Genomic DNA, 19,059 nt, shown 5'->3' on the forward strand with positions numbered 1-19,059 from the left:
CTCCCTTGGGCCTGGAAATAACTGGCCTGGAGGTAGCGAGTGGGCTGACGTCGGGGACTAGACCAAAGGAGTCACCAGTGGAGGGACTTGTGGACCTGATGTGACAGAAGCCGGTCTAGGAGGATTCACACCCTGGCCCTGATGGTAGGCTCAGCGGGACCAAAAAGGCCACTGTCCGGATGGCTGGGGCAGCCATGTCTGCTGGACCATCGGTACGGGGATCAGCTAAGCCCACCTGTTGCTGGTACCGATGTGGAGAAGTACAGTGCCGGGACCGGTGCCGGGAGTGGGAGCGATGTCAGGAATGGGACTGAGCCTCGTGAAGACCATGCAGACGCCGCGTCAGAATCGGAGGAGTACTCCGAGGCGGTCCATGGTGATGCCGATGCCGATGTTGATTGTCCTGCGGCGTGCCGAGACATGGCTTCCAGCTTGCCCCGGTGCCGAGGTGGAGGAGGCAGCATGGCCGAGACAGGATCCCTCACGGTAGGTGCCGTGGTATCAGGGGCCGGTAGCGGTGCTGGGTGGGTAATCTGCATCACGTCCGGTGCCGGATCCGTTGCTGGTGCCGGTGGCATCAGCACTGGCTTGACAGTAGCCGGTGCCGGGGGAGGTGTCGCGTGTGCCACATGGCTTTGCCGCACCTTGTGCACTGTTTCGCCTGGCACCCTAGGAGGGGAGCGGTACTAGGCATCCCCGTGCCGTCTTGAGAGTGCCGGAGTTGGCAGTGGGGAGGGAGAAGAGTCTATAAGGATCCTTGCTGCCTCTAAAGGCTCTGGGCTGGACGGGTCCGGGAGGTCCTCTGAAGGACTCACATCCCTCCAGTGGGAAGAGCAGTCACCCAACCTAGAAGGCCAGGGCTCTGGACTGGCTGGCGCTGCGTGCCACACTGTAGAGCACATGGAGGGCACGTGCCTGGGCAGTGACCAACCTGTGTTAGGCCTCCTCTTCCATATCAGTACTGGCAACTGGGAGCAAAGTCTGGCCCTGTGCGGTACTGGGGAGGCAAGGTGTGCGGAGCTGTCACATACCGAGGCCGGTGCGCTGTTGGAGCTTGGCGCTGAGTCCGGTGCCAGTGCCGGAGCTGGTGCTGGCCGGAGTGCCGCCTCCATCAGGAGTGCCTTGAGCCGCTACGCATGCTCTCGTTTGGTCCTGGGCTTAAACGCTTTACAAATCTTGCACGCGTCTGTAATGTGCGATTCTCCCAGGCACTTCAAACACGATAAGTGTGGGTCAACAACCCGTTCTAGACTTGTTGCACTTCTTGCAGGGCTTAAAGCCTTGCGCTCCACAGCAGGGTAAAAAGAAAACTACAAATGAAAGTCTTTAACTAAATTAACAGGTACTTAACAGAAGACTGCTGACAAGCAGGGCCGGATGGAGGCATGGGTGAACTGGGCAGCTGCCCAGGGCTCCAACCAATGAGAGGCGCCTGATAGCAGCTCTAAGGGGCACGCAGCGTCCCTTACAGCTGCCATCAGGCGCTGCATGCCCAGCTCCCGCAGCGCCAACCTGCCCGCGGCACCGGCCAGCAACGCCCTTCCCCCACGGATGCGGGGCCCTACACGGCTCAGCGCACGTGCCAGTAGCTATGGCCGAGCCGGACTGGGCCGCGCATGCGCCATGTGCCCTGGGGGCAGGCCCTGGGCTGCGCGCCAGTGACTGTAGCCGGGCCGCACATGCGCAGTACGCCCCAGGGGCGGGCCTGCGCACCCTAGGCAGTGGGCCTGCTCCCCACGGGCGGGCCCACACATGTGCCATGCGCCTGGGGGCGGTGTCACGTGCTCGTGCCTGGGGCTCCAGAATACCTCAGGCCGGCCCTGCTGACAAGAAAAGAACAGTGAAGAGAATGACTCGAAGATGAGCTGAGGGTTGTTCCAATGACCGTCACGGTGGTAAGAAGGAACTGAGTGGATGAGGGGGCTAACAGGGGTATATATGGGCTGATATGTCGGCGCCATTCCAGGGGGCTCCTGCTGGCCCTAAGGGTACTGCTGAGGGAAAAGTCTCCGACGACGCATGCACACTGTGCGCACACAGGTATATTGGAATGCACATGAGCAATGACTCGAAGAAGAATTAGTGTTATTCTGGATGAAAAGCAGGAGTAGAGATTTCAAATTAAGCGACCTGTTAGTTTGAAATAACAGGCTTGGTTGTGTGGGTGCTTCGCTTATAAATTCTATCTTGGACGGGAGCATTATTTCGAAATAAAGTCCTAGTGTAGACCAGAGCTGGGTGAAATTCACCAGATCACAAAATACACAACTGTCAGCACAGGTTTATGGTAGCTTAAAAAAGGCTGTGGCAGTTTGACACTGTGACTTCCTTTAATCATTGTTATTACATAGGTTTGGTCTGAGGCCTTCAGAGAAGCTCTTTTCAACCACCCATCTCTGTTTATTCAGCCCACAGCCCTTATCCTCACTGCAATCATTGATTGTGCACAGCTGATGCAATGCCTTCCTCACTGGACTGTGTTCAGAAAGAAGAGGGAGTGTATTATTGTGCTGACTGTTGTGTACTTTGTTATCTTTACAGATGCCCTTATACTCTGTTGTGGGGTGCACTTGGGCTGGGATAATCTGGCCTACTGATGGGCCAACACTCTGCATATGATAAGTTCAAAATGACAGTACTTTAAGGCATGCATGGTATCTAGCTAAGAAACATGCATGGAGCCAAATTCTGGCCCTGATCTGAGGGTAAATCTACACTACAGTGAAACATCTGTGGCTGGCCCTTGTCAGCTGGCTCGGGCTTTCAGGGCTCAGGAACTGTTTATTTGCAGTGTAGACATTCAGGTTCAGACTAGAATGTAGGCACTGGGACCACACAGTGTGGGAGAGTCCCACAGATTACACTGCAGCCCCCTACTCCAAGCCCCAGGAACCCAAGTCAGATCATACAGGCCAGCCACGGGTTTTTAATTGCAGTGTAGACCTGCCCTGAGTAGCTAAAGCTCCATGGCATTGTGCAGTTCTGGTTCACAGAGGTTTGCTGAAACCTTTATGTTCTTAGGGAGGAATCGGCACCATGAGTTTTACTTCAGTTTGAGTTCTAAGCTTGAATGACCCAATTTTTTAAAAGAAATCCTCTCTTGAAGCTTGGCTAAATGTTTGTCAAATCTGAACCAAAATCCCAAACCATGCATGTGGTTTCACAAACCTCTGCAATGTAGACCGACTCAAACTCATATAAGCTTCTGAAGGCAGAAGATACCATCTCATCGCCACCGGGGAGTGACTCAACTTATATGGTGCGTGGCTAAATAACCATTCCCCACTCATGAAGACATAAAGCTGCATAGTCACAGTGCTCCCAGATTCAACCAGCTCCCAAATGGTGATGAGCGAACACCATTCACAAGTTCTTCAGCCTCTCTGGGTTACAGTCACACACAAGCTGTGAGTTACAGTCACACACAAGCTGAGCTGTCAAGCTGTCCAGAGCAGAGCTGCTTTTTAAATGGCTTTGAAGAGTGTTGCCAAGAAGCATAGTCACATTATTTAAAGACCTTTTGAAAAGATCCCCCCGTTTAGTATACTCTTGGCTAGTAGTTTCATTTGAGGAAAAAAGCTGCTATATTTCTTACTGACATTATTTAAAATCCTTTTAAGTAGCAGTTCCTCTTCTTTACCCAAGCGATTGATACCTGTGATAAGATTAACATTTCTGAGGTGGGGATGTGGAAAAAGACTGCTCCTTAAAAGGATCTTAAATAATGGAGCAACAATATTTCATAACAACTTGGTCTAAAAGCCATTTTCAAAAAGGAAAAACCAGATGTACTTTCATGGCATGTCTCTTCTTCCTGATGCTTGCCCCACTAGCTTGGATAGCAACACATGCCCTGTGCTGCTTCATTCAAACATAATGAAACTAATGGAATGTCCCTGCAGAGTAAAGCTACATTTTCAAAAGTGACACGTGATTCAGAAATCTATATGGATTTACTTGTGCAAAGGGACTTCCAAAATGGTGCTTGGGGAGCTAGCTGTATGGCTTTCATTAGTTGCTTTGAAAAATGACCTTCAGGGACCACTCAGTAGAAAGAAAAATGCCTGAAAAGCACAAATAAACAATACTGGAGTCAATGGAGACTTTTACTGCTAGATCACAGGCTGAAGTTCTAGCCTAGAAAGAGTGGGCTAACCAGAAAAAAAAAAATGTTGGCATAGAGTTACATGTGCACAAAACAGAAGACTTTATTTCAGATCTGTCAAGCAGACACCTTTCACGGTACTGGAGTGACCTAACACCTTCCTCAACATCAATGAAAAACCTGGAGTGAAAATTTTGGACACATTGAAAATAATGGCAAATGAAGTCAACCATTGGCTTTAGTAAAGTCATGATTTTACCCCTCCTTTTTGGAAACTGTGGGTATGTCTACACTACAGCACTAATTCGAACTAACTTAATTCGAATTAGTTAATTCGAACTAAGCTAATTCGAATTAGTGCATCTAGACCTAAAAACAAGTTCGAATTAGCATTTTGCTAATTCGAACTAGCATGTCCACATTGAGTGGACCCTGAACCGAGGCTAAGGATGGCCGGAAGCAGTGCCGGCAGAGCATCAGTTTAGGACTTAGAGTGTGGAGCTGCTGTCTCAGGCTAGCCAAGGGCTGTGCTTAAAGGGACCCGACCCCCACCCCGGACAGACAGTTCTCAGGGGTTCCCCGCTTGCAAAGCAGTCCTGGCTTGGAGTGCCCTGAGTGCCCACACTCAGCACATCACAGCACTCGGCCATCAGCCCGGCTGCACTTGCCGCAGGCTGCCATCCGGGGGGGTTAACTGGGGGATTGCAGGAGAGCTTCCACCCCGAGGAGCCCGCAGAGCCACTCCAGTCCTCCCCATCGGGGGATCGTACCCCATTCCTCCCTCACCTCCTTCCACTTACCCCTCCCTAGTCCCCCTTCCTGATGTACAAAATAAAGGACACGTGTGTTCAAAAACAGAAATTCTCTTTATTGAACAAAACTCGGGGAGACTGGGAAAAGGAGGTGGGAGAGAGGAAGAGAGAGGGTGGGAGAGGGGAGGGCAACTAAAATGATCAGGGGTTTGGCACAGGTCCCATATGAAGAGAGGCTAAAGAGACTGGAACTTTTCAGCTTAGAAAAGAGGAGACTGAGGGGGGATATGATAGAGGTCTATAAAAGCACGAGTGGTGTGGAGAGGGTGCATAAAGAAAAGTTCTTCATTAGTTCCCATAATAGAAGGACTAGAGGACACTAAATGAAATGAATGGGTAGCAGGCTTCAAACTAATAACATAAAGTTCTTCTTCACAAAGCAAATAGTCAACCTGTGGAACTCCTTGCTGCAGGAGGCTGTGAAGGCTACAACTAGAACAGAGTTTAAAGAGAAGTTAGATAAATTCTAACCTCTGTTTGTGAAGGCTGGAGATGGATGGCACGAGACAAATGACTTGGTCATTGTCTTCAGTCCATCCCCTCCAGGGTCTCTAGTGTTGGCCGCTGTTAGCAGACAGGCTACTGGGCTAGATGGACCTTTGGCCTGACCCAGTACGGCCATTCCAAGCTCAGGGTCGGGGGTCTCACTGGACCACCCTGATTTTCATGCAAACCTGCTCCTGGGTGGCCAGGCTGGCAGCTCTCCTGCCGTAGATGGCCACCTTCCTGTGCCTAGTGCGGAGGTCATGGATGAGGTCCACGATTTCTGCACTAAACGAGGTGGGTGTCCGCCTTTTGCGGACCTGGGCAGACTCCCGGGAGCCACCAGCCTGGTCCCGGGAAGAGGCGGAGGGCTGGGTGGCAGTGGGTGGCTGGTTCGTGCCATGCCAGGTGCAGGGTCTGCTGGCTGGGTGTTGGTAGGCTTGCACCTGGCACGGGCACCATAGCTAGTCTGTGCCCCTTTAAGGGCTCTGGGGCCGGGAGGGGGGCAGAGGAGTTTCCCTGGTGGTGCCCAGAGTGGCCACCAGGGAAAGCTGGGGAGGGCTAGCCTCCCACTAGTTCGAATTAAGTGGCTACACAGCCCTTAATTCGAACTACTTAATTCTAACTAGGCGTTAGTCATCGTAGAATGAGGTTTACCTAGTTCGAATTAAGTGCTCCGCTAGTTCAAATTAAGTTCGAACTAGTGGTTTACCTGTGTAGCGCCTATCAAAGTTAATTCGAACTAACAGCTGTTAGTTCGAATTAACTTTGTAGTGTAGACATACCCTGTGATAGTAAGAGTTCTCATGCTGCTCAAAATCTACCAGGGACAAAGTGTCAAATGAATTCCCACAATAAAGGAAACAATAAATAAGAGTAAAGGAGGAAGCTTGAAATGATGGGAGATCATTTAAATATATACAAATAATGTAGCTATTACACTTTCATTATCCACTCTTGCTTAAGCCAATTATTTAAGCAACAGAAAAATGGGGTAAGAGGAGACGGGTGCAGAATGAAGATAAATGTGGTTCTTTGTAATGAAGAAATCCCTTGAAATAAGAAGTAACTGAACAGTATTGTCTATGCCTCTTTTGTTACGTATGCGGCATGCTGTCACGAGGCAGCCATTTGTCAGCTACGTATCTCCAGAGATGGCTATTTCTAGGAGTATTGCTGCTCTGGTTAAGAACTTTTAAAAGCTCTAAGTTGTCATTATTATTACTATTATTTATAGTATTTCCATAGTGTCTGGAAGCCCCAGTCTCAAACTAGGACACCACTGTGGTTGGTGCTGTACAAATGCAGAACAAGATGGCTTTCTGCCCAAAAGAGCTCAAAATAAAAGTAAAGTTAACTGATTTGTTCAAGCCCAAAAGTAGCCTTTCCATTTGCAACTTTATTTGTGTGTGTGCAAAATTTTGGGCATAAAACCTCTTTTAGATTTGCATGCATGCAAATATTATTTGTGTATGCAGATTGGTAGTACTTTTCTAAAACCACCTCTGATGTTGAGGGCAGGGTAGTGGGGGAGGGTCTTCAGTTTTATTTGTTCAGTTTTAAACACCTATATCAAAATGTTCAAAATTGGAGGCCTGAAGTAAGGTAGTTCGATTTATGCACCTAAATAGGTGGCCTGAGTTGCCAAGTTTCTGGGTCACTGATGTAAGGAGGAGCTGTAGGTGCTGAACAATTCTGAAAATCAGGCCTGTTGCTCACAGGCCACAATATCGCTTTTAGGTGTCAAAGCCCAGGCCTTGTCTTCACTGAAATTGCTGCTCCGGGTTTCTGTGGACTGTGTCTCCTGTGTCCTCTCTGCTCACCCTGTTGTCAGCCAGGTGGTCTGGAGAAGAAAACATCCTGACGGGAATGCAGATGGGACAAAAGAGAGGCCTGGGGATTTGGCAAAGGAAGTTGCCTAGAAACTGGCAGGTGGGGATGAGACTGATTGTTAGAGCCAGAGCGAGAGTGGGAGAACTGTGACTGGCTGGACAAAGAGATTCCTGGAACAAGAGTCCAAACCGTGTGTGTGTAGTGGGGGGGGGGGGGAGGGAGGGGAAACTAGGACTGGGTAGGCACGCAGACTAAGACTAGCATAAAGAGCCCAGTATGGCGGAGAGTGGGGCTCACTGGTGTCATTTCCATATGAGCTCCAGACCCGGAGCACCCACAGGGAAAAATTAGTGAGTGCTCAGCACCCACAAGCAGCCAAGCTCCCCGCTCTCCCTAGTGCCTCTCACACACCTGCAGCCCCACTGGCCAACTCCTGCACCTCCTTCCCAGTGCTCTGGGAGGGAGGAGGAGGAAGAGGAGTGAGAATGGGTGCTCTCAAGGGAGGAGGTGGGGAAGAGGTGGAATAGAGGTGGAACAGGGGCTGAGCAGGGGCAGAAAGAGGCAGGGCCAGGCTTAGGGGAAGGGATAAAAAGAGGGCAGGGCTGGGGATGAGTGTTGGGGGTTGCGCAGCCCCAGCTGGAGAGGACGTTGGCACCTATGGAGGGGCTGCCTAGGCAAGGCGATTGAGGTAAGGAGATGGGGACAAAGAAAGAAAGGGCTGAGGACAGGCACAGGCTTGAGAGAATAGGATGGAATGAGCTGCGGTCACTAGAGCACATTCCCTTTTAGAACCTGGAACTGAGCTCTCAATTCCCAAGTCTCACCATTCCTCTGCTGTCCATAAAAAGTTCTGAAGCTCACTGGCAAAGTCTCTCTCTCATCCCCCTCTAGAGTTGTTCACAATAGATGATGACAACCTAGTACTGGGACCAATTACTTCATCAGCTAAAGTGGCAGAGGTTTGTGTAGTATTCCAACCCAGTGGGTGAACCGTGCAGTGTCCATATGTTGTCACACAACATAGTTTATTTTTCTTTCAGTTTTCTTTTTAGAAAATCTAGCAAATGCCACTCAACAGTGTTCCACAAACAGTCTTAAAAGAAGATTTCAGTTGCAAAGACAACTGTTCAGAAATCAGGAAACGCTGGCATGTGCAAGTGTGTCTCCATTATAAGACAGTCATTAATTATATGCTTACAGGCTATTTTTTCCCCAGGACTGCCTCATTCAGCACACAAGCTGGACCTGCTCTGGGGAGCAACCAGGACTATGTAGTGATAGAAGCTGTTGTTTGTAGGACCCTGCCTCATTTGTCACAGAAGTCAGAAGATATGTAGTGAATGAGGCAGGGAAAGAGACAGGAAGAAAAAGAATGTTAATTGGCTGAGCCTTAGTCAGGGGGCGGGGCTATCAGGAAGGTCAGGGCTTTATAAAGATTGAAGTGTCACTAGGGGAGATTTTAGAATTAATTGATAAACTTAACAATAAGAAGTCACTGGGACCAGATGGTATTCACCCAAGAGTTCTGAAACAACTCAAATATGAAATTGTGGAACCATTAACTATGGTTTGTAACCTATCCTTTAAATCAGCTTCTGTACCCAATGACTGGAAAATAGATAATGTAACGCCAACATTTAAAAAGGGCTTTAGTGGTGATCCTGGCAATTACAGCCTAGTAAGTCTAACGTCAGTACTGGGCAAATTAGTTGAAACTATAGTTAAGAATAAAATTGTCAGACACATACATGCACATAATTTGTTGGCAGAAAGTCAACATGGTTTCTGTAAAGGGAAATCATGTCTTACTGATCTATTAGAGTTCTTTGAAGGGATCAACAAACATGTGGACAAGGGGGTTTCAGTAGCTATAGTGTACTTAGATTTCCAGAAAGCCTTTGACAAGGTCCCTCACCAAAGGCTCTTACGTAAATTAAGTTGTCATTGGATAAGAGGGAAGATCCTTTCATGGATTGAGAACTGGTTAAAAGACAGGAAACAAAGGGTAGGAATAAATGGCAAATTTTCAGAATGGAGAAAGGCAACTAGTGGTGTTCCCCAAGGGTCAGTCATAGGACCAATCCTATTCAACTTATTCATTAATGATCTGGAGAAAGAGGTAAACAGTGAGGTGGCAAAGTTTGCGTGGTCCCAAACCAGAGGGTTTTCCAAACCAGAGAAAGTCAAGGATCCCCTCTCCGCCATCAACCTCGCTCCCGGGTGCCAACCCTGGCCACTGGGCTCTGCTCCTGGCTTTGGCTGGCGCTGTGCTCCCTGCCACCAGCCTTGCTACCGCCAGCCTGAGCCAGAGCTGCACTCCTGATTGCCAGCCTTTGCTGCACTCCCAGCCTCTGGCCCCTCTGTCACCAGCCGAGCCTGCACTTCTGACCCTGGCCATCCCCACACCCAGAGGGGATCTCTGCTCCAGTAATACGTGGGGTCTTGCTGCACCATTAATGTTGCTGGACCAGAGTGTGCCAGGTTGTAGAGTTTCATTGTGTACCTTTGCTTCTGTCATAGAAATCTTGGGTGAATCTAGGCAAGTCGCTTAAACCAAACTTTTATCAGGTTGCCAAAAATTTTATGTTCCTCATTCTCTGGTTGCTTGATTCAAGATACTGGAATCTGATTTGCAGAGTGCTCACAACTGCATCTGAAGTCAAAGGAAACTATGCTTTGAACATATAAAGTGCTATCCAACACTAATTTTATAAAAATTAGCCCTAGGTGTCTCAACACCCAAAATGAGTGGACACTTTTGACCTTAATCTCCCGTAGCCTTAATTCTGCAACTCTAAAATTAAGATAATATCACTGCACCTAGCAAGAGAGTTGTGAAAATAAATTCATCAATGTTTTTGAAGCATTCAAACACTGTAGTGGTGAGTGCCACTGAAAAGCCCATATGGAAATTAATAATTCTGTATATAAAGCAGGGTTTGAATAGCATGCAGTAAACATAGCATTTTGCACATACAGTTCTGGCATTTCTTAACTTTTGAATGTTAGACTTTGAACCTTAGCATTTTAATGTAGGTTTTTTATGTGTAATGCACACACATGCACATGACACAAAGGTATTATAGGGCTTGAGTTTGGAATGATTGCATTCGCCACAAGAGAGTTTCTCCCCACCCCCCTTTTCTCTCCTCCCTCTTCTCCCAAACAAACATTGCCATGTCACAGTAAAAGAGCAGGCCAAAGGAAAATGGATGCTTCTCAGCTGGAATCACTCAGAAACCATGAACATAATGAGAAAGGGGAGAAATGTTCAAGGTTATAGTATGTCAGTCACATGTTCTGCCTGCTCCTGGCCCTCTCCTGAAGAATACAATATGGGAGGGTTGTACATAATCTGGTTGGCAGTACCCCTATAGTGGGAAAAAAAAGCAGGCACATTACTTGTGTTCAAATTTAAATGCACCCCACGCCACTGTATGATGGATTCTCCACTAATATCATTAGCTGCACATGCTGCTAATTGTAGCCACTGCTAATCCATCTGAGTAGCCAAAATGATATTAGCTTTCAATAGGATTTACATATATTCAGTCTTGTGTCTGCATCAGCAAGCAATTAAAATTTAAACTGTTGAACATGCAGCTTGCTCTAGTCTAAGTAATATTTAATAGTATTAACAGTGCACTCCCCAATCAGCCTACGAATCTCTTTACAGGCTCATCAATCCTCTAGCATCGCTGTGGCACTACCGGCCCTCTTATACTAATGGCTTCCAGAGGAGGGCACTGTCATGTGAAACATGATCTAAATGCCAGGTAAACTGGCTGTGCCAGCAGAATACTTTCTGTCTCTCTCTCTTTTGCATATGAAGAGTGTTGCATAAATTACTAGTTTCGTCCTCTGGAGGCTAGTCCAATTTGCCTCAAGAAGAGAGTCACACTTTCAGGCTGGGTCCAACTCCATTTTATTGTTTGCAAACAAGGTCAACAGAGGAGCTCTGTGCTCAAAGCAAAGTCGACCCCGGGCAACGCCTGAGCTGAAACTTTTGTGGATTCCACATTCCTTCTGGCCAGCGTGTCGCAACGTGATTGGTTACTGCAAGTTTACTTAGTTCTCTTATATGGAAAGAGCTAGCAGAAAGTTTAGCAGCTTCTGAGGCATGCGCAATCAGCTAAATGATACGTGCTGTTTTGAGCTTAAGCAATGAGGGAAAGAAGCACACTTAGTTTTTACTACAAGAGGAAGGCAGAGGAGTTGGCATATGTGTATGCCAGAGCAAAATGAGCTCTCAACAAAAACTGCTTAGAAGAAAGCAGCCCCAAGAGTATGAAGAAGAGGCACAAAGCAGGTGTAAGTGGTATGTGGTTAGGGTCCCCTTCTGTCCTTAGCAAATCAAGTTGGACCCCAAGCAGAGTAATGCTTATCAGCGGTTCTCTGTTTGTTTCCACCAGCCAGTGGAGAGCTTGAGGAGTATTGGCAGAGACGTCCCTTAAGTATGGTGAATGGGCATGACTGCTCCAGGCCTCACTCTTTGGGGAGCTCCATGCTTCAATGCAATGTATCACGTGAGGCTCGGGCTCTGGCAGCAGCAGCCATAGGCTGCTCCAGGGATGGAAAAAAAAAAAAGATGGGTGCTCAGCACCACAAGACAACCCCCTATCAACACCTCTTTTTTCCCCCTAGTGCCTCCTGCTCACTAGTGGGCCCATGGATCAGTGCCTTCCTCTCCTTCTCAGTGCCTACCGTGGATCAGCCATTCTGTAGTGTCAGGAGGTACATGGGGAGGGGGAAGAGCAAGAGAGCAGTGCACTTAGGAGAAGGGGTGGAACTGGGAGTGAAAAGGTGGGAAAAGGCAGGGTAGGGACAGGGGTGGGAAGAAACAAGATGGGAATGGGGCACTGGGGAAGCGATGGAGCATGGGCAGGGCCTGAGTGGAGTCAGGGAGGAGCATCTCCCAGCAGATTAGAAACACAGGCTGATTTGTCCTGGGTCCCGCATCCCTCCAGGGGTGGTCCTGAATATTGCCACCCAGTCAGATGTGATTCTTCTAAAAGACCCAGATGGATCTTTACCCAGAAGGCAAGGTGTTTGTAAAAAATCAGAAACATGGATGAAATTCTTCAGGTGAAACTTAAAAAAACAAAACAAACAAACAAACAAACAAAAAAAACAGGCCAGGGTTGTAAGAAATGCAGTGTTTCTGTCATAATTTAGACAGGTCTTCAAGGCAGTTAATATTATTCCAGGAGCTGCTTAAAACCATCATAGTCCCTTTTACGCCCTGCATTATGTGTTTTATGCTGTAGTCAGAGGCACAGCAAAGAATCTCATCAGCTCTTGAACTGATTTCCCATCTGTGATGCTGTATGATTGAATATGACCATTTATATAATTGTTATTGCCACAGTTATACAACTGCAACAAATCTTGTAAAAAAGTATGTCATGTAAGGTGTCAATGGAAAAATTATGATTTGCTAAGTATGACTATCCTGTTTGCATGCATGTGTCATCTTTCTTTTGAAGTTATGAATATTGAATATTTACTGGCATCATACATGTCTTGTATTCCTGGCTAACACCCGCCTCGTAAATTTACATTAGAGCCAGACAGCTCTCCTTATCTTCTCACTTAACTTCTCATAATGGGTCATATAAGAATCTCAGTTTGCCCAGACAGCTCTTCTTGTAGATGCCTCAGACTCCAGGGTATGTCTAAACTACATCCCTCTGTCAAAAGAGGGATGTAAATTAAGCAGATCGAAAGTGCAAATGAAGCAGGGATTAAATATCCCGTGCTTCATTTGCATAATCGTATCACAGCGGTCTTTCAAAAAAGGGTATTTCGAAAGTGAAACCGCCATCAAGGTTCTTTCGTATCCTCCCACCTTTTCCTAAAGATCCTGTAGTCCCAATGGCCACGCACTGTAAGTCATCAAGCTATGTAAGGTCATGTGGTATGCTCCTGTGACCCTAGACTGCATCTTGGTTGTGAGCTTTGTTTGAGACAGTACATTTCCAGGGACATGGCAGAGGATCCTAAGATGTCTCCATTTTGCCTCTTTTCTGCCCTGATTCTTTGGACTATGGATTTCAGCTAAAAGGAGAATTTTGAGCAATGTAGTGAGGGCCTTCCAATCTTAGTGAAGAGATTTTACAAGTTAGTAGTCTATTCCATCACTGCTACACTTCAGATATAATGTGATATAAGGCTTTGCAGTTAGTTGCATGTATATGATTTATTAACCATTATTAACTCTTTTATTTTCTGTTATTATTAAACCTTTACATTTTAGTCACTAAAGAACTGACATCTGTGGTTACTGGGTAAAACCTGGCTAAGTGGCTGATGTCTTGGTATTAGAGGACCCTATATTTTGATGAAATTAGTAACCATTCAACACAGAGTCCAGTACCTGGTTAGTGAAACAAGGGCTAGAATGCTTAAGGAGACTTTATTTTTCTTTCACCATTGCAGTAAGACAGACATTTGTTACTGTATTGATGTAATCTAATGATACACTAACCACCATTTTGGGATGAGTCTGCCTTATTTCTCAGCAGTTTATTCTGAATTTGGCATCCTCAGCTATGCGCCACTGGAACATCACCCAGAACAAAATTCCAGATTTTGAATTTTTTTTCCCATTCTGAATTGGGACAAAAAATCTCAAAAATAATGTAAATGGAAAACAAATGGTAAAACATTTCATTTTGACTTTCACCTTTATAAATAAAAAGTAACAGATTTCTAATTGAAAAGTAATTTCAAATTGATAAATTAAAATATGTCTACATATTCTTAGTTTTTACATTTTTTTTAAATAGAGGAGTTACAAACATTGACACCTACTCTTGGGACATTGTGGTTTTGACATTTTCAAATGGAAAAATAATTAAGACAAAAAATTCTTGGCCAGCTTTAAATCTCCCCGCATGACTCCACTGTACCTGTCACATGACATCAAGAGACAGAGTAGCCATGTTGAGAGAGAAGTGATACCTCTCTCCACATTCCTTAGTGGCAAGTTGAGGAGATCATGATGGAACCAAAGACAACAACCAGAGGTCTGAAGCCTGTTGATGGCACCATTGAGAACTCTGTTTCAATTCAGAAGTCGATAAATAAAGAATTGGAATATCATCTGTAGGTCACTGAAGAAATTGCCCAAACCTTCTGTCATTGACATTTCATTGTCTTCAATGGTAGCAAAACTGAATGAGACTTAAGTACATGCTTAAAGTTAAGCAATTGTGCTTGCCTGATTAAGGCTGCTTTCCTGAATCATGGCCAGAATCAGGCTTCCAGGGGAAATATGATCATAAATTTGAAATGTGCTTTTTATGATGGTCTAAATGGTACTGGGTCTTGCCATGAGGGCACGGGATTGGACTCTATGACCTCTCAAGGTCCCTTCCAGTTCTAGTGTTCTATGATTCTATGAATATTCTGCAAAATTTCTGTTTCCATAAACATTTGCATCATAAACTTCCACGCTAGACTATTCAGGGAGAGGAAACATAAGAGGGCACTCTCTCAGTGCAATGAAGTCATTAAAACTGAATGACTCAACTGAATCTGAATGAATATTTGCAGAATTACTTTTACAGTATTCACTCCGCTCTATCAAATAGTAAATTTCATTACTGTAAGGGTCTAACACAGTTGCTCCCACAGTAACACATTCATCCATTATTATATCATTTGCTCTTCATTTTAATTGTCTTGGCAACAAAGATCAGGTCTCTTTTTATCAGCATTTAAAATGTTTTTATCAGCATTTAAAACGTTAGAAGAGGAAAAAATGTCAACTTTAGGTGAGAACTATTAGTGTTGTTTTTTTCAAGTCTCTTGCTATGTAATTTATTACATCAGTTAAACAAATCAGAGTTGATTTGACTTGTTAATAGGAGAGACATGTAACAGGAATATTTTCTATGCGTTAAACCAAACATATAGATAAATTTGAGAAAGCTGATTACCTTTTAGAGGAATAAACCATTTAAAAACTTACATTTCTACTTCAATAGAATAAATAATAATAATAATACTTAATTATTAACAGAACGCTTTTCATTAGTAGATCTCAAAGTACTTTTCTAAGGGAAGCAAACTCATCTTGATCCTTATTTTGCAGATGGGAAAACTAAAGGGGAAGTGGCTTACTCAAAGTCATACAGTAGGTCAACAGAGGAGGAGGGAACAGAACCCAAGTTTCTTGCCTCTCTGACTAGTGTCCGTATGATGAGAAAGATATTGAGCACTGTGGTCAAGAAATCAGTGCACAGGGCTGGGATTCTGGGTGAGGAGCAGGAAGCATGTGAGGAGCAGGAAGCCTCTCATGCTAGCTCCATTCGAGCTAGCAATGCACACTAAAAATGGCCGCATGAATGCTGCAGCACAGATACCCCAACCCAAGCCCACCGGATGCCCTGAGTGCAAATGTGGGTGGATGATCTGAAGTGCTGCCTGTGCCACAGCATCCATACTACTATTTTTAGTGAGCTAGAGAGAATGTGTCTATCTGTGCTGGGAAACGTACCCCTCTGCTCCAGTGTAGCCACACCTGAAGCTAGTGGCACATACCTACCCCATCTGAGGCTTTTAAAGTATAAATCTTTGTTTCTGCTCTGTGCATGTCTCCCTATGTCTATGGCTGTGAGTCTGGTTGGACACCAGATATTGTCAATTTATAAGCAAGAAAAAATGAGATGTGTAGTTTTCCCTATGCTTCTCTTTGGCTGGATTAGTCAGGCTCCCAAGGCAGCTGAAATTTGTCATTTTTGTACAAGATCACTGACTAAACTGAACCAAATCTTTCTGCTGCCTCAAAAATTGCTCCACTTTTAGGGATATTCAAACAGATTAAATATCAAAAACAAACCATGGAGGACAGCTTTGTGAGAAGTGGCTTACGCTGTGCTAACTCAAGATCAAAGCTAGCTAACTCACAGCCAGCCCTTGGGTTCACTTGAAGACAAAGCAAAGAGTTATAAGTTATGAAACCTTAGCTGATCAAAATTTCTTTATTCAACAGACTGACTCAGAGGTGGGGTGACACACAGCAATTCATAGTGAAATACTTTTTCCTATAACAAAACAATTTGCCTTACCCCATATGAAGTGCCCTGCAATTGTGTGACCTGATTTCCTTTATTAAGGAAATGTGCAGGAAAGCCTGACAAATTGTGAATAAAGTGGGGGGAAAGGACTGAAAATATGCTTGAGCTATGGGGGACATGAACAAAAAAAGCCAGGCACAGACTAATGTTACCACAAGATAACATGTGGAGCGCAGGGGCTATGGTGACGAGTGCCTTTTAAATGCACGAACAATAATAAAATGAGTTAATGTAGAGCAAAAGAATATGCCAAACAACAGCACTTAGGACCTTCCCTGCAAACCTAGTCTCCTGCCCATAGTTCCATTTAAGTCTATTCAAAATATGGTGCAGTCATAAAATCTTAGAAAGTTTTAATGTATAGGAATTTAATAAGCAGCTGTATTTTCAGTTGCTCTTTTTTGTCCTGGCAGATTATTGCTAGAGGTTAATGGGAATTACTCATATGATTTCATTGGGATCACTAAAATGAGCCATGTTGGCAAAACAGGACCAAGCTATTTACAGTGACAGGCTTGATCCTGCAAGATGTTCGGCATTCTGGTGCCAGTCAGCAGAACACTTAAGTATATTCTTAACTTTAAGCAGGAGAATTCTCCCATTCACTTCAGTGAGACTACTCACATGCTTAACATTAAGCATGTAGTCAAGTGCTTTGCTGGGTCAGGGCCAGAGAGCTCAGAACCTTGGGCAGTGAGCCACTGACTTCTGTGGCAACTCTACTTGTTCAGCATTTTTGCAAATCAGTCCACTTAATGAGATGCCTAAGTGTAGGCAATCACGTTTAAGGATTTTGTCCTATGATTCTAGTCCTATGAGCCACTTACCCACTGGAGGACTTTAGGACAGTGTATGCACTATGGGTGTGTCTACACAGCACCCTAAACTCGAAACAAGCAAATTGCGTATCTTATTCTGATTAAATTTCTAAATAGGCTATTTTGAAATTTGGTGCGTCTACCCAGTGCCAAATTTTGAAATAATGCGCTCTTTTGAGACACCCCTTAACCGTCGTGGAATGAGGGTTACTAGTATGCTGAAATAGCACGTCCGTTATTTCAAAAAATATTTCGAAATAACAGGCGGCTTGTGAAGATGCGGTGTAGCTATTTTGGGATATTGCCGGTATCCTAAAATAGTGCCTGCCTGTTGCTCCACCAGGAACAGGACAGAGATGAGGAGGATGAACCCTGGCATGCCCTGCTCAGCCAAGTCCTAGCGCTCTTGCTACAGTGCACACCCCTCAATCTCCTGGACACAGTGAAACGCCACTTCTGGTGGAGGGAGACAAGTTCGGTGGGACCAACTCTGGTGGGACCAAATCGTCCTTCTGGGGTGGGATGATCAGCTGTGGCTGCACAACTTCTGCATGTGGAAGGCCACCTTCCTTGAGCTCTGCAAGTGGCTTATCCCTGCCCTCAGGTGACAGGATGCCCTACTGAGACCTGCCATCCCTGTGCAGAAGGGCGTGGCCATTGCCCTTTGGAAGCTTGCCATGCTGGACAGTGACCGCTCAGTTGGGAATCAGTTCAGGGAGGGGAAATCCACAGTCGGGACTGTGCTTGTACAAGTAGCCAAGGTCATCAACCATGTCCTGCTACAGAAGGTCATCACTCTGGGCAATGTGGACAACATCATGGACATTGGGGCACTCATGTTTCTGTGTGTTCATCACTTGCACAGGGCTCATGAAACTGGCCATGTGGGACAGGCTCCTCCCCCAGTTCCCAGGACTTATAGAGCTCTTTGGGAGGGGGGAGCAGTGGAGATGCCAGGTGTGGCCAAAGTGGGCGGCTGTGGGAGGCCTCCTGGAGGCCAATTAGTTTGAATTAGTGGCACCATAGTGTCTACACTACTGGAGATACAAGGCTGGGAATAGCATTACTCCTTGTGAAAAGTAGGACTACAGGGTTCAAATTCTGCAGTCCCTAATTGCAGAATAACAGGCTTGGTTGTGTGGACGCATTGCTTAGATAATTGACCAGAGGGGTGCTAATTTTGGAGAAAGGTCCTAGTGTAGATCAGGCCTCGGAAAGTCATGTGTTAATCCTTTGTGTCTTAGTAAACCCAGCTAATAAAACCCCCAAAGATCTAACCTCGCTCCCACTTAAGACAATAGAAGCAGGCTTGGGCCCTAAATCTTCACTGAAAACCAAATATTAAAATCAAAGTTTTCCATGTAATGAGCTTTTTAAAAAATCCCCTAAACTGAGCAACTTTACTTGTTTATTTATTCTTTATATGAACCATGTTAAAGCAGGTTCATAAACAAAATATGTATTTTAGATCATTTGCTGTACACAGATAAAACACTATTAGTATCTATTACCAGTTTTCTCTGTGGACAAACATGAAAGACATAGACATAAATAGACATCTTAATGGGAGATTCTCTAACCAGGGACATCAAAACAAAATGAGAGTGGCAATGGCCATGGACTCTCCAGCTGACTCCAGACCCCGTGTGATGCTGTTGCTTTGAAATGCCACGGAAAGCCCAGGAGCAGCTGCGGACTCCAGTTGACCCTGGGCTCCACATAGCGCTGCCGCTTTGAAATGCTGCAGGGAGCCCGGCGTTGGGCTCCTCGTGGCATTTCAAAGTGGCAGTGCCACACGGAGCCCAGGTTCAGCAGGGAGTTCCCAGCTGACCCCAGGCTTCAGCGCTTTCGCCTTTGAAGTGTAGCAACAGCTGTAGGGCTATTGCTCCATTTCAAAGGTAGAGGCGCCCTATTGACTAATCGAA

At 45.7% G+C, this 19,059-nt stretch overlaps 1 pseudogene; it reads left to right on the forward strand.

Annotated features, from left to right (window-relative positions):
- The first annotated feature begins 295 nt into the window (after positions 1–295).
- The window catches only part of LOC149524579 (uncharacterized), an 85,250-nt pseudogene continuing 66,486 nt past the window's right edge, over positions 296–19,059 (forward strand).

Source organism: Pelodiscus sinensis, chromosome 4 (assembly GCF_052426305.1).
Source record: "Pelodiscus sinensis isolate ZL-2025 chromosome 4, ASM5242630v1, whole genome shotgun sequence".
NCBI lineage: Eukaryota > Metazoa > Chordata > Testudines > Trionychidae > Pelodiscus > Pelodiscus sinensis.